Genomic DNA, 15,423 nt, shown 5'->3' on the forward strand with positions numbered 1-15,423 from the left:
TGTGTCTAGAATATCTGCATTATATTTTTTATAAAAAATTTTGTGTTAAATGAAAAAAATGCAAAAGCAGATGTTTTATATACATAAGTTCATTTTGAATAGAGTGATATGAGTGATTGATAAACCTGATTAAAACTAGTATTGGCACAAGAGAAAGTTGAATTTAGCAACAAAAAAATAAAGACAACAAAAATGAAAGTTTATACCGAAACGAACAAATAACACCCTTCACTTACAGAGTTAGAATAAGTACCAAGGATTATTATTAGGATATTACAGAAATATTATGATACCCTATATAGTATCATATAGAATAAGAAAAATACTGATTCTTTCCATCTTTTTTCGTGCACCATCCTACTTATATCATTAATTTAATATATATTTTTGTAATTAAGAATAGAAAATAACCCCAAAACAGGAAATTTAATTGTTTTTAATAAATGTTTTGTAAATTAGATTTTTGTTAATGTGGTAAACAAATTTAATAAATTATAGGATAAATTACCTTTTTTTAATAAATAATTATTTGTATACATATTTACATATAACGAAACAAACAATAAAAATTTGTGGTTTAACTTCGTAACGGTTTTGCGTCAGTATGTACAAAAACCTTATAAAAAAAACTAGAAATATTGATGACTAAAATTTGGTATTGTATATTTTTTCTTTATCGATTTGAAAAAATTTTGCGGATTTTTTTGCACTATTTAAAAATTTTGAACCATTGAGAAAAAAAAAGTGGGAAATTCACAAAATGTAAATGACGATAGTGACTTATCATGAATAATAATATGTTGAGTAGAAGATTAAAAAAAAACGGCCATTATAATGCATTATTAGTATTTATATTAATTTCTTTGTATGAACACATTATGACGTTTTTGATTTTATTTGTTTTAAGTGTTTTACAAAAGGCTCGTCATCTCATTTGCTCTGCAGTTCGGAATGACTGTTATAAAATAGTGATTTTAATTAACGCACAAAAATATTGGCCCTACACCCACCTTAAAGTATACCAATCGGCTTAGAATTTTTAAGTCGAATATGCCATGTTCGTCTGTCTGTCTATGTAAACTTTGTAATCTAAGTATAGGTCACATTTTTTTAAGATAATTCAATGAAATTCGGTATGCTTAACGCCCAAGGAAGACCATAGTTGATTTTGTTTGAAATTAGTCCATTATTTCGCCTAACACCCATACAATCGGACCCTCCGATTTAGCCTTTTAGCCCTTAGTTACGTATCTCGAATGAAAGTGGCACAATTAAGTTTTAATGATTTTTCACGTCAGTTAGTACATCTATCTATCTATCTATCTATCTATCTATCTATCTATCTATCTATCCATCTATCTATCTATCTATCTATCTATCTATCTATCTATCTATCTATCTATCTATCTATCTATCTATCTATCTATCTATCTATCTGTCTATCTATCTATCTATCTATCTATCTATCTATCTATCTATCTATCTATCTATCTATCTATCTATCTATCTATCTATCTATCTATCTATCTATCTATCTAACAATCTATCTATATATCTATCTATCTATCTATCTATCTATCTATCTATCTATCTATCTATCTATCTATCTATCTATCTATCTATCTATCTATCTATCTATCTATCTATCTATCTATCTATCTATCTATCTATCTATCTATCTATCTATCTATCTATCTATCTATCTATCTATCTATCTATCTATCTATCTATCTATCTATCTATCTATCTATCTATCTATCTATCTATCTATCTATCTATCTATCTATCTATCTATCTAACAATCTATCTATCTAACAATCTTTCTATCTATCTATCTATGACAAGGCTTTTAAATTATACATCACTTTTCTTTTTAAAATATATTCCAGTATGACAGAAGTTTCCTTAGAAACTTTTAAGATGCAGTTGCAGCAAATATTTTCAGAATCGTTAATTTCATCAGGTAAAACTTTTTCCAAAACGAACACGTGTTTTTTATCTTTTAAAATACATTTCTCAGTAATTTAACTATTTTAGAAAATTATTATTTCCCAGTATTAATTAAACTTCATTATAAAATACCAATCAATGTCTTATCAATAATTTTGTTTCCGAAAACTCGAAATTGGTAAAACCCTTTATTATATGTATTTTAGAATAATTTTAATAAAAATTGTGTAACAAATAGAAATAAAATAAAAAAATTACAATTTTAACAATGTATTTTTCTTGAAACAGTGGGATAAAATTGGAAAATCACAAATATTGGTAAAACCATTTTAATTTCTTAAAAATTTTAAAAATTTGAATTTGAATAACCCAGGCTAGGTGATGCTACTTTAGACGTAATTGAAAACAAAACTTAAACGTGTAACCTGCCCTGCAGTTCGGCATGTTGGAAGTATCATAATTTCCTAAAATGTTTAAAATATGTCATATTAATTGTGACAAAATTAAAAATATAAAATTTCTAAGATTTTAATAATGATCTATTCATTTTAGATCTTGTTTGTTTTTAAAATTTGTATAACTATTTTAATCTGAACTTTAAACACTGTATAGTACACATTTTAGAAACAAAAATATTTTACTACAAATCCCAACTTGTGAAATATTACACATGATAATAAAAAAGTACAGAATGGATTATGGAGAGGCTATACATCATAAAGTCATCAAAAACATCATCATCGACAATGGCATCACACTTGTTATCAGGAGAATGAGTATTAGAAAATTAAAAACAAAAACTTTACTCACTTATATAAAAAAATACAAACTAATTCAATGCTAATCAATGGATTGATCTTTTAATACTCTTGCTAAATTAATACGAGTTTGTGTAGAGAGTATGATATATAAACAAGGAGAAGTATTATGGATTAAAGACGACCTTAGAGTACTCTACGCCATTGTTAATAAGAGTAATAAGAATATTTCATCAGTTTTAGGAGTTTTGAAAAATGTTGAACACAGTTTGACAGAATCGATTGAAATTTGTTTTGCAAGATCATAAAAGGTTTGACAAAGATTTTGACAACATTGCTAGTTTGACATCTGCTATGAAATCATATCCCAAAATGGACTACAAAAATATTAAAAATAAAAGATGAATTTTGAGAAAAACTCAATATTATTTCATAAATATTTAATTAAGTTGACAAACCACATAACGAATTAAACATACCTTCCCATCCTAGACAGGAGAGAGAGTAAAAATCAATATTTAAACCAACACATATGAACAATAAATAAGTTTAGTAGCGGCTTAAAGTATTCTTAAACTTGTCGCATCATTCATTCTTAAATAGTTTTTTAAACAGTGAAGACGTGCGTCTTGACAAATCGTTCGATTGTTTGAGATTCGTTGTAACGGGTTTCTATTTATAAAATATTTTCGCAAAAACAAGTTTACTACCTAAAAAAAAGTAATAAATTAATAAATTTTGCCCAAAAGAAAGGTACTAACTATACCTATTAGTTATACAAACTAAAATATGGTGTAAATTAAATGCTTTAAATCGTTTTACAACTTTTAATTTTTGCATAATTATCATAATATCATAATAATTTTAAAATAAATATTTTCGTTTTTTTTATGTAATCGATAATTTAAATATTATTTACATTTAATTTTGTTGGTAAAAAAAAAAACGTAAAAAGATTTTTAAAAAATTGTATAAAAAGAAAGTGTATTTTAATTTAATAAATATTTATTTAACAGTCTAATTTTGTGATTGAAAGAAACAGATCTAAGTAAAATAAATACTCATTTTTTGGTAAAAGGTTATCTCATTAACAATAAATTTGGTGTTAAATAATTAGGTCTTGAAAAAAAATTATCAAGGATTTTTAATTACACTTAAAATTTTCCAATAATAAAAAGTAATTAACATAAAGTAATGTATAATTAAAGAATGTTGTTATTAGAAAATAAAAATTAAAAACAATTTAATAAAATCGAAAATAAATTTGTGATATTCGTGAAATAATAAAATCTGAAATATAAAATATGTGTAAACCTTCATTCTTCTAAAATATTGTATTAGATTGTTAATTTAAGATTACACAAACCGATAAAACTTGAAAAAAAGTAGAAACCCTGAGATCAAGATTTCTTTTTAAAGGATTGAGACGCTTTGAATCCTCAGATTTTCTCCATCACATCTGAGATTTGAGATATCGTGTCCAGAATTTTGAAAAAAAAAAATTTTTTCCTTTTTTGTGACGTTATGACAACCCGTAAGACAACTTTATCAAATGCTGTATGCCAACATCTGAAAGTCCATTCTGTCAACTTAAAAATAGAAGCTTAACATCATTCGAGATATCTGTACCTAAAGCTTGAAAACTCATGGTTTTCAGTATATTCATGGTATTTATACTCTACATTACAATATAGCACACCTTCCTGAAGATGTTTCAATCCATTCAAAATCACTTTCTAAATCGATTTAACGATGTCTGTCCACTCGCCAATTTCAACGAATGATATCTCAGCAATTACAGCAGATTTTTAAAGAAATGTACGAAATGTTGATATCTCGAAGAAGAAAGAAGATACATATGTCAAATGTACAGCCTTTATTTTAAAGCTGACAGAATGAACTTTAATATATTTTATAAATAAAGTTGTCTTGGCGCAGCTATAAAGTCTTAGAAAGGCGTTTTTCCAAACTTTACGACACGATATCTCGATCTTATTCTCTTATAATATGTTATGAACGTTAAAGTAATTTTTGAAAGGAACCTTATGTTGGGGCTAGATTTCAATGTGGATCGATTTTGCCCATTTTCATAAGTATATTTGGAGAAAATGACAGAATATCGTGTTCTCGACAGACGTACGGATATGACTAGATCGGCTTTGAATTTAGTAAGGAAAAACCTTATACAGCCTTTAAAGTAAAATCTAATAGGAGGTATGTCCGTTTTTTGAGATTCCAAATTAACTACTTCTGAAGTCATGCTCAAGTAGTAAGAAGTAATTTGAAAGAAGTCAAATATAGTATTATAGTATCGTGAATTCCTGACATGATTAGTGATATTATGTCCAAAGCTCCGATGCTACTTAATAAAGGGTCCAAAGATAGTGGCCTACGAGTGAATCCAAGCATGACAGTACTGGAACTTGTCGCGGTTAAAGAACTATGAAATTTCCTTATCAAAAAATGCTAGTATCTAGGAATATTTCCAGATTCCAAGTAATTAGGGTTACTTAATATCCAACACAAAGTCAAGAAGGCAACGGTCGCCTACGAAACCTGACGTAAGATGTTTGGGATGAAATGGGGACTTAGTTCTAGAACATATGTAGTTAAATGGATGTACACAACTATAGTACATCTCATTCTTATATAGGGGATATCTTGTATGATGGACTTCAACTAATAGGAAGTTTATTGTAGACCAAACTATTCGAAGTTCAGAGATCAGAATGCATTGGAATAATAGGTGTTTAAGAACTAGTCCTTTAGAAGTTCTGAAACTTGTATCCTACCTATAATCTTCATAACTCATCAGAAAGTTGGAGACCAAGAACATATGGATATGCTAAGGTGTTAACGCTTCTGTTCCTTCTAGGAACGAGAGGTATAGGGGTAACCTACCGAGCGAATATACCACCAGAATCATTACAAAACTGTAGTGTTTTCCGACGGAGATATCTGCAATAATGTCAGCCTGTAGGGTACTATAAGAGATCAATATTTGTGGAAACATAGACATTTTTGTCGATAGCCAAGCGGCACTCCTTCCACTAGACTCTCTCTAAACTCTTATACTACCACTTCCCTTTTAGTCAGACAATGCAAGAAATATCTGCTTGTCTGTCATTCACCTTGATTGGGTCTTCTGCGCCAAGGGAAAATATATCCAACTCCGTTAAGTTTTATCAAAAGCAGTATTCTCAGATTCATTCTTAAAAAGAGCAAAAAATAGGCACATATAGAGGGATCAGGTTATTGTGGACTTTTCTCAATGATAAACGTAGAAGACACCATATAACCCGAAATAAGCGGTATATATCGTGCTATCAATATAAGACGACGTGGGCCCCTTTATACAGTAGCAGTTGCGAAGACAGGAAAAAGGAAGAGACGAACCCTCATTTTCTCTGCGAATGCCGCTCTAGCCTTTAAGAGTAACAATTTCATTTTTGGCAGTCACTTCATATCCAACCTAGGTGAGATATCTGGGTCCAAACTAAATAACCTCCTGAGATTTCTCAAGTCTAACGGCTGAATCTATAACTATACAGATCTACATCTGACGAGGAGTCCTATCAAAACGGAGTCCATTCGACTCTTGATTGAATCATAATCTATAAAAAGGAACTTTCTTGTTCTTCAAATTAAACTTTTTAAATTTTCCACAATATGGAACCAAAACACTAGATTGAATTAGAATCTGTAAGTAGGTTTTGGTATTTTTTAAAACAACTTTTAGAATTGTCCATTAAAAACAAGAACTGAAAATTTCCGAAGGGGATCTTTTCGGTTGATACTTTACGACTTCATTTAAACTTACTTATATAACGGTCATAGAGAGTTTTTCATAATGACGTAAATGTACTTTCTATTAATAGTACTTCTCTAAAAAAAAAATAAAAAATTTTGTTTATATAATTTTGATTAAGAAAGCGAATTTCTTTTATACAAATTTCTGGAATCTGTTTAATAAGAAATATTTTGTTAATGCTACAGAAATCAACATTTGTAGACGTAATCTACCACTGGAATTGAATCCAGCAATAAAAAAAAACTCAAAAAATATCAAAAAAGATTAAAAAAGATTAAAAGCTTTACAACTACAGAAGCACGTAATTTTTGACATAATATTTTTCTTAAGAATTTCTAAGAATTTTACGATTAACTTTATAGCAAAATCTCGAGCCGAAAAAACTCATAAATTAAACTTTATTACAAAATTATATAAATTTAAAAGCTTTTTTAAGACATACGTGCTTTAACAATTAATATTAATATAAATTAGTGAGTATATGGCAAATAAATTATAAAACATAAAAAATTATATAATTTTTAATGTTTAGAAGTAGATCTATTAAGTCAGCAAACTATTAACCACACCTTTACTATAGAAAGAATATTTTTATAGAAAACATTTAAAAGCAGAATTCACTTATTAATAAAACCTAAAACTTTTACAGATCATGAAACTTTTCTATATCTCTTTGAGCTTATTAATAGCTTTAAGCTGCATGCCATGTGCAAAATCCATGAAGATAAAGATTAAGCCTTCTTATGGTTTTCAACCAGTACCCAGACAGAATAATGCCGAAGTACCCTATCAATGGAATGTACTAGACTAATAGTTTTCCCAGCAATCAGGCCAAACAAGAAGCTGAGTCTAGTGGAAATCTAATACCCAGTAATGCTATACCCATAGATGTACAACCACATATCATAGTAAGTTGTTAGTGGATTTTTATTATTTAAATTTAATTTGAAATGTTTTTCATTTTTAGATAAAAATCTTTGAGAACCTTTGTTACCATACCTAAATTCAAGATGGCATTCCTTACACATTAGCCACAGTTTTCGGATAAGAAGGGACCTAATGGTCCTTTATTGGAACCGTATCCTAATTATGAATCTCATAATAATAGAAATGGGAAAAACTGTGATGCTATTACATCCGCTTTTTCGTGTGGCGGTAAGTTAAAGTTATCTCCGAGTTCCCCGTCAAGTGTACGCACGGGAACTGAATATCGTTTTTTGGATTTAATTTTTAAATTAAACTTTTTCGTTTAGGTCACCGAATGCAATCAAATGTGGGTAATTGATTCGGGTATGGTTGGTGCCGATGTTCAATGTGCTCCACAGTTACTATTATTCGATTTAAATACCGATCAGCTGATACATCGTTATCGTTTCAACTCTAGTCTCTATATATCCGGAGCCTCATTGTTTGTTACCCCCATAGTGGATGTAAAAGATCCTCCACCAAGAGGTAGTTGCAGACGTGCCATGGTCTATGTAGCCGATGTCAATTATCATGGTTTAGTAGTCTATGATTATATGCAAAATACCGCCTGGCGTATTGAGAATATGTTTATGTATCCCGATCCAAATTATGGTTATCATACGGTCGCTGGTGAAAGTTTCGTTTTAATGGATGGTATTATTGGCATGGCAGCCGATAAACAAAATTTATATTTCCATCCCATGGCTAGTGTAACAGAGTATGCTATACCTTTAAGAATTTTGGATAATGGTACTCTATTCGAACACGATATGGAAAATATGCATGAGACATTCAGACCTTTGGGTAAACGCAGTAGTGAATGCGTTGCCTCGGCTGTGGATAGCAATGGGAATATGTATTGTGTCACCTTTAATCCCATCGAGTTGATAGTGTGGAATGTTAATACTCCCTATGATAGTATTAATATAAAAAAGTTACCCATTAGTTCGGAAGAATTGCAATTTGTTAGTGGCATGAAAGTGGTGAGAAATCATCAGGGTAATGAAGAATTATGGATGTTGTCTAATAGATTCCAGGTATTATTGCTTATTTTTGTTTAATAATATTTGAATTATAATTTAAAAATTTCTTAATTTTCTAGAAAATGGCTGCTGGCACCCAAAATTTTAATGAAGTTAATTTCCGCATTGTAGTTCTGCCTCTGGTGGTTGTTAACCCCCTTACACCCAATCAGGATTTACACAATAAACTCGTTTTCAAAAGTTGAGCCTTATTTATAATTTCATAAGTTCATTTTAATTCTAGTATAAGTTATAAATTTCAAGAATTTTATATAAACTAAACTGCATCTGAATGTTGTTAGTAGTACTTTCGTATATTTATTGTAGTTACTTAGCAAAATAAATATTTAAATTGTAAAATATGTTTTTATAAGAAACACGTTTGATAAGGTAAATATTTAAGTCTGAAGAATTGAAAAGAAATTTGCAAGTGCAAAAACAAAAATTTTTAAGAATTATTTGAACAGACTTTAACAATCTTGACATAGGTGTACCAGCTTATAACAATAGATTAATTTGTGGTAATTAAAAAGTATGCTAATTCGCGTGAATCAACCGATACCGTTACAATATTAAAAGGGATGCACCTAGTATTTATAAATAATTTTAAATTTGTTTTAACGAAGTTGCAGACGATTTTATCGATTTAAAGGGAAAATATGGGTGATTAGGAAATATGTTTGTTTTTCTATAGTCTATAGTCTAGTCTATTGTCTAGTCTATTGTCTAGTCTATAGTCTAGTCTATAGTCTAGTCTATAGTCTAGTCTATAGTCTAGTCTATAGTCTAGTCTATAGTCTAGTCTATTGTCTAGTCTATAGTCTAGTCTATAGTCTAGTCTATTGTCTAGTCTATAGTCTAGTCTAGTCTATAGTCTAGTCTATAGTCTAGTCTATAGTCTAGTCTATAGTCTAGTCTATAGTCTAGTCTATAGTCTAGTCTATAGTCTAGTCTATAGTCTAGTCTATAGTCTAGTCTATAGTCTAGTCTATAGTCTAGTCTATAGTCTAGTCTATAGTCTAGTCTATAGTCTAGTCTATAGTCTAGTCTATAGTCTAGTCTATAGTCTAGTCTATAGTCTAGTCTATAGTCTAGTCTATAGTCTAGTCTATAGTCTAGTCTATAGTCTAGTCTATAGTCTAGTCTATAGTCTAGTCTATAGTCTAGTCTATAGTCTAGTCTATAGTCTAGTCTATAGTCTAGTCTATAGTCTAGTCTATAGTCTAGTCTATAGTCTAGTCTATAGTCTAGTCTATAGTCTAGTCTATAGTCTAGTCTATAGTCTAGTCTATAGTCTAGTCTATAGTCTAGTCTATAGTCTAGTCTATAGTCTAGTCTATAGTCTAGTCTATAGTCTAGTCTATAGTCTAGTCTATAGTCTAGTCTATAGTCTAGTCTATAGTCTAGTCTATAGTCTAGTCTATAGTCTAGTCTATAGTCTAGTCTATAGTCTAGTCTATAGTCTAGTCTATAGTCTAGTCTATAGTCTAGTCTATAGTCTAGTCTATAGTCTAGTCTATAGTCTAGTCTATAGTCTAGTCTATAGTCTAGTCTATAGTCTAGTCTATAGTCTAGTCTATAGTCTAGTCTATAGTCTAGTCTATAGTCTAGTCTATAGTCTAGTCTATAGTCTAGTCTATAGTCTAGTCTATAGTCTAGTCTATAGTCTAGTCTATAGTCTAGTCTATAGTCTAGTCTATAGTCTAGTCTATAGTCTAGTCTATAGTCTAGTCTATAGTCTAGTCTATAGTCTAGTCTATAGTCTAGTCTATAGTCTAGTCTATAGTCTAGTCTATAGTCTAGTCTATAGTCTAGTCTAGTCTATAGTCTAGTCTATAGTCTAGTCTATAGTCTAGTCTATAGTCTAGTCTATAGTCTAGTCTATAGTCTAGTCTATAGTCTAGTCTATAGTCTAGTCTATAGTCTAGTCTATAGTCTAGTCTATAGTCTAGTCTATAGTCTAGTCTATAGTCTAGTCTATAGTCTAGTCTATAGTCTAGTCTATAGTCTAGTCTATAGTCTAGTCTATAGTCTAGTCTATAGTCTAGTCTATAGTCTAGTCTATAGTCTAGTCTATAGTCTAGTCTATAGTCTAGTCTATAGTCTAGTCTATAGTCTAGTCTATAGTCTAGTCTATAGTCTAGTCTATAGTCTAGTCTATAGTCTAGTCTATAGTCTAGTCTATAGTCTAGTCTATAGTCTAGTCTATAGTCTAGTCTATAGTCTAGTCTATAGTCTAGTCTATAGTCTAGTCTATAGTCTAGTCTATAGTCTAGTCTATAGTCTAGTCTATAGTCTAGTCTATAGTCTAGTCTATAGTCTAGTCTATAGTCTAGTCTATAGTCTAGTCTATAGTCTAGTCTATAGTCTAGTCTATAGTCTAGTCTATAGTCTAGTCTATAGTCTAGTCTATAGTCTAGTCTATAGTCTAGTCTATAGTCTAGTCTATAGTCTAGTCTATAGTCTAGTCTATAGTCTAGTCTATAGTCTAGTCTATAGTCTAGTCTATAGTCTAGTCTATAGTCTAGTCTATAGTCTAGTCTATAGTCTAGTCTATAGTCTAGTCTATAGTCTAGTCTATAGTCTAGTCTATAGTCTAGTCTATAGTCTAGTCTATAGTCTAGTCTATAGTCTAGTCTATAGTCTAGTCTATAGTCTAGTCTATAGTCTAGTCTATAGTCTAGTCTATAGTCTAGTCTATAGTCTAGTCTATAGTCTAGTCTATAGTCTAGTCTATAGTCTAGTCTAGTCTATAGTCTAGTCTATAGTCTAGTCTATAGTCTAGTCTATAGTCTAGTCTATAGTCTAGTCTATAGTCTAGTCTATAGTCTAGTCTATAGTCTAGTCTATAGTCTAGTCTATAGTCTAGTCTATAGTCTAGTCTATAGTCTAGTCTATAGTCTAGTCTATAGTCTAGTCTATAGTCTAGTCTATAGTCTAGTCTATAGTCTAGTCTATAGTCTAGTCTATAGTCTAGTCTATTCTAGTCTATAGTCTAGTATAGTCTAGTCTATAGTCTAGTCTATAGTCTAGTCTATAGTCTAGTCTATAGTCTAGTCTATAGTCTAGTCTATAGTCTAGTCTATAGTCTAGTCTATAGTCTAGTCTATAGTCTAGTCTATAGTCTAGTCTATAGTCTAGTCTATAGTCTAGTCTATAGTCTAGTCTAGTCTATAGTCTAGTCTAGTCTATAGTCTAGTCTAGTCTATAGTCTAGTCTAGTCTATAGTCTAGTCTAGTCTATAGTCTAGTCTAGTCTATAGTCTAGTCTATAGTCTAGTCTAGTCTAGTCTATAGTCTAGTCTATAGTCTAGTCTATAGTCTAGTCTATAGTCTAGTCTATAGTCTAGTCTATAGTGTAGTCTATAGTCTAGTCTATAGTCTAGTCTATAGTCTAGTCTATAGTCTAGTCTATAGTCTAGTCTATAGTGTAGTCTATAGTCTAGTCTATAGTCTAGTCTATAGTCTAGTCTATAGTCTAGTCTATAGTCTAGTCTATAGTCTAGTCTATAGTCTAGTCTATAGTCTAGTCTATAGTCTAGTCTATAGTCTAATCTATAGTCCAGACTATAGTCTAGTCTATCGTCTAGTCTATAGTCCAGACTATAGTCTAGTCTATAGTCTAGTCTATAGTCTAGTCAATAGTCTAGTTTATAGTCTAGTCTATAGTCTAGTCCAGTCTATAGTCTAGTCTATAATCTAGTTTATAGTCTAGTCAATAGTCTAGTCTATAGTCCAGTCTATAGTCTAGTCTATAGTCTAATCTATAGTCTAATCTATAGTCTAGTCTATGGTCTAGTCTATAGCCTAATCTATAGTGTAATCTATAGCCTAGTCTATAGTCTAATCTATGGCCTAGTCTATAGTCTAGTCTACAGTCTAGATTTTAATAAAAAATATGGTTGAAAATATTTATTATTTCAATATTTAATAAACATAACCTTGTTCTAATTATTATTTGTTTTTAAAAAATGTTTAAATAAAAAAAATTGAACTAAATATTTAAAAACTACTTAAAAAAAACAACTGTGCAAACTATTAGTTTACATGAACAAAATCATATTTACTTAAAAAATATTCAAAATTTCAAACTTTTTCCAATTTTTTCACAAAATATAAATGCAAAAGGTGGTCGAACCTCTTAGAACATTTTCATAAATGAAGACGTCATTGAGGGTTAGGTACCGCATACGAAACTTCGAGTTTGAAATTCGAAAGTATTTTATTTTGATACTAATTACGACGTATCCCCCTAAGGTTATAATTTGTTTATTTGCAGCCAAAAAATTTATATATTTGTTTTAATTCATATCATTTTTCACTTTTTAGCACAATAAAATTAAAAGTGTTTATTTTAAAAACAAATAAATAAAACGTTGAAATGTTTCCTTTCTGCTAAATCGTTGATTTTGCAAATTTTTCATAAAATCAAAAAATATTAATCAAATTAACTTAGTTGGTGGCACGAGTACTGCTGTAAAATATCTCTTAAATTTTATAAAAAATATGATGTAATAAAAGTCAGAAAATTAAAAAAATACTTAATTAATAATTAACAAACATTTGACATGTGAAAACTGTAGTGATATATTAATATTGATTTAATGTAAAGTTAAAATATTTTTAGCAAAAAAATTTATATTTTCAATGAAATTGTGTAAGCTTTTGACTGGGCCAAGTTTATATATCTAACAAAGGAATTATCTTAAGAAAAAATTTGATTAATTGAATTTAGTTTTAAAAAAGTAATCGGAAGATATAGTGTAATAGTTGAAGAGTATGTCATTTGAAAGCTCTACAAACAAAACATTTGTTCCAATTTATTGCAGTCGGTGTATGAGGCTCAAATTTAAAAGTTTAACTGGACAAAATCGAAAAATAGGTGTTCGAAACTTATTGTAAGATTTCGCTGCCTTTAAGTGAAACTATTTAAGTGAAATATTGTGTCCGGTAGGTTAGTAGTTACTGTTGTAGTCTGTGAAACCACTTTAGGTCTAACTAACTAACTAACTAACTAACTAACTAACTAACTAACTAACTAACTAACTACTAACTAACTAACTACTAACTAACTAACTAACTAACTAACTAACTACTAACTAACTAACTACTAACTAACTAACTAACTCTAACTAACTAACTAACTAACTAACTAACTAACTAACTAACTAACTACTACTAACTAACTACTAACTAACTAACTAACTAACTAACTAACTAACTAACTAACTAACTAACTAACTAACTAACTAACTAACTAACTAACTAACTAACTAACTAACTAACTAACTAACTAACTAACTAACTAACTAACTAACTAACTACTAACTAACTACTAACTAACTAACTAACTAACTAACTAACTAACTAACTACTAACTAACTAACTAACTACAACTAACTAACTACTAACTACTAACTAACTAACTAACTAACTAACTACTAACTAACTACTAACTAACTAACTAACTAACTAACTAACTAACTAACTAACTAACTAATACTAACTAACTAACTAACTAACTAACTAACTAACTAACTAACTACTACTAACTACTAACTAACTAACTAACTAACTAACTAACTACTAACTAACTAACTAACTAACTAACTAACTAACTAACTAACTAACTAACTAACTACTAACTAACTAACTAACTACTAACTACTAACTAACTAACTACTAACTAACTAACTAACTAACTAACTAACTAACTACTAACTAACTAACTAACTAACTAACTAACTACTAACTAACTAACTAACTAACTAACTAACTAACTAACTAACTACTAACTAACTAACTAACTAACTAACTACTAACTACTAACTAACTAACTAACTAACTAACTACTACTAACTAACTAACTAACTAACTAACTAACTAACTAACTAACTAACTAACTACTAACTAACTAACTAACTACTAACTAACTACTAACTAACTAACTAACTAACTAACTACTAACTAACTAACTAACTAACTAACTACTAACTAACTAACTAACTAACTACTAACTAACTAACTACTAACTAACTAACTACTAACTAACTAACTAACTAACTAACTAACTTAACTAACTAACTAACTAACTAACTAACTAACTACTAACTAACTAACTAACTAACTAACTAACTAAACTACTAACTAACTAACTAACTAACTACTACTAACTAACTACACTAACTAACTACTAACTAACTGACTAACTAACTAACTAACTAACTACTAACTAACTACTAACTAACTAACTACTAACTAACTAACTAACTAAAACTAACTAACTACTAACTAACTACCTAACTACCTAACTAACTGACTAACTAACTAACTAACTAACTTACTTACTGAAGTCAGAGTAGATTTGTAGTATTCTGCGCAAGGTGATCAGATCTGAGTCTCTGGTGAAAAGCCAACTCACTACGACATTTCCTTCAACGAAATCACATTGGCCACTACCGGGCCTGTTGCGCTCTCCTTTATCAGAGTCTCTAGTGGGAATCGAACCCACGAACTCCGTACTGTCTAGAGCACTACCAGCTAACCTACAGACGCAACCTAGACAATATCGAAGATGTCACAATATCGTTAAATAGAATGAGAAATGATGTAAAAGGTCATTATAGCTAAAATGGCGTTTTTTTAAATTGTTGGTTTGTTAAGATTATATTAACTAAATTCTTGGCTAATTGCAATCTAAACTGTTTGCATAACAGGACCTGCTTAGAAATTATACAAATTGATTTAATAAAATATTTAAATATTAAAAAATTGGAATCTGCTATTCTTTTAAAGGTCTATAGTTGAAATAAAAATTTCAAGTTTATTTGCACAACAAATCAACAAAATTTCTAATAATTAACTTAAAATTACCCAATTATTTAGAAATATATATAAATGCCAACAAATTACTTTTA

General features: G+C 29.5%; 1 pseudogene; it reads left to right on the forward strand.

Moving 5' to 3' along the window:
• The first annotated feature begins 4,816 nt into the window (after window positions 1-4,816).
• Window positions 4,817-8,867, forward strand: LOC119610786 (annotated as a pseudogene).
• Window positions 8,868-15,423: the final 6,556 nt, after the last annotated feature.

The sequence above is a fragment of the Lucilia sericata genome, unplaced genomic scaffold, assembly GCF_015586225.1.
Source record: "Lucilia sericata isolate MDLA Ls3-8-SP2 unplaced genomic scaffold, ASM1558622v1 Contig001278F_arrow, whole genome shotgun sequence".
In the NCBI taxonomy this organism is placed as follows: domain Eukaryota; kingdom Metazoa; phylum Arthropoda; class Insecta; order Diptera; family Calliphoridae; genus Lucilia; species Lucilia sericata.